Here is a 1,599-nt window from a genome sequence, read left to right as displayed (position 1 = left end):
ATTCCTGCTTCTTGGAATGTCTTTTCCTCACCTTGTTTGCTCCTGGTTCATTCCTTCTCACCCTTCCAGACTGAGCTGAAATGTCACTTTCTCTAGGAAGCCTGCCTTGCTGGATTGGGTCCCCTCCACCTGCCTGCACAGGCTCCCATGGCCCCTGCACTTTCCTCTGCTTTGACACAGCATTGTCCACTCTGGCCTTTGTCCGTTTGCTTGTCTGCCCCCTACAGGCAGAGCGAGTGTCCTCTTTGTCTTTGTGTCCACAGCATGGAGGCCAGGTCCAACACAGAGTAGGTGTTCAGTAAACATCTCCCTGCTGAATGGAAGTGACTGCCCCTTTATCCCTGTTGTGTGTCAATGTGTCTCCCACTAGCTGGAACTCAGACTGGAACACAGCCCTCCTTGAGAGGTCTAGTCAGAACTATTAACCTCCTTGGTTTGGGATCCTGTTGTGTCAGTTAGGACTAAAGGCTGTGAGTTACAGAAAACACGGTTTGAGATACCCATGGCCAGATTTTCTGGAAAGTTCAACTGGAACATGTAGTGGTAGTGTGGAGCTCAGGAATGGTTTGATCTAGGAGCTCGATGAAGTCACCAAGAAATCATCTTATTCTGTCTCCCTCTTCCATACTGTGATGGCCTTTTGATGTGTCAACTCTGCCAGGCTATAGTCCCTGGCTATTCAATCAAATGCTACTCCAGGTGCTACTGTGAAGGTATTTGTAGATGTGATTAAAGTCCATAACCAGTTGACTTGAAGGACAGGAGATTATTCTAGATATTCTGGGTGGGCCTGATTCAGTCAGTTGAAAAATGTTAAGAGCAGAGCTGATGAAGCAGAAATTCCCTGAGGAAGACGAAATTCTGCCTGTGGAGTAGCTTCGACCTATCACCCTGAGTTCTAGCTTGCCCTTCCTGACAGCCTGCCTTGCTGCTTTGGACTTTCTTGGCCATGCCGGCCTCCACGACCGTGTCAGCCAATTCCTTACAATAAAATAATCTCTTACTATGTCTCTGCTTCTGGTTCTGCATCTTTGGTTGAACCTGAACTGACACATATGTCACTGACTCCATCCTAAAGCCTGGTCTCCTTGTGGTCGCAATGTGGCTGCTGGTAGAGTCCAGCACACATCCTATCCCATCCCTGTCTGGAGAGGACACATGCCATCTCATCCCCTGACCATCGAAGGAAGTCCTGAGCTTTGTGCTGCCAGCAGATCCTGCCATGTCTGTCTCGTGACCTCGTATTTTCATAGTCTGGGACTCCTTTTTAGCATTTTTAGATAAAGATCACTTAACCTTTTCCTTCTGGCTATTCGGACTGGCACATTCCTGTAAGTGATGCAGGTAACCAGGGAAACACTTTTTTGTTCCCAGCCCTATGGGGTTATGGGAAATTCCTGAGCGGACCATAGGAAATAAGAACTCTTTCATTACTTGGCTCAAACTCAGAATCACACCTTTCCCAAATATTCCCTGTGTTCCTGTCCTGTGCCTGTTTGCAATGGCAGCCAAGGTTGAAAGGGCCATGGCCAATCTCAGATCTCCTTTGCTACCCAAAGTCCAGCCAGTAGCTGTTTTCGCCAGAGATCGGAAGGGGAC

This window comes from Lipotes vexillifer, unplaced genomic scaffold, assembly GCF_000442215.2.
Source record: "Lipotes vexillifer unplaced genomic scaffold, Lipotes_vexillifer_v1.1 scaffold2689, whole genome shotgun sequence".
Lineage (NCBI taxonomy): Eukaryota > Metazoa > Chordata > Mammalia > Artiodactyla > Lipotidae > Lipotes > Lipotes vexillifer.
The sequence above is the reverse complement of the archived record's forward strand: the minus strand, read 5'-3'. Positions refer to the sequence as shown.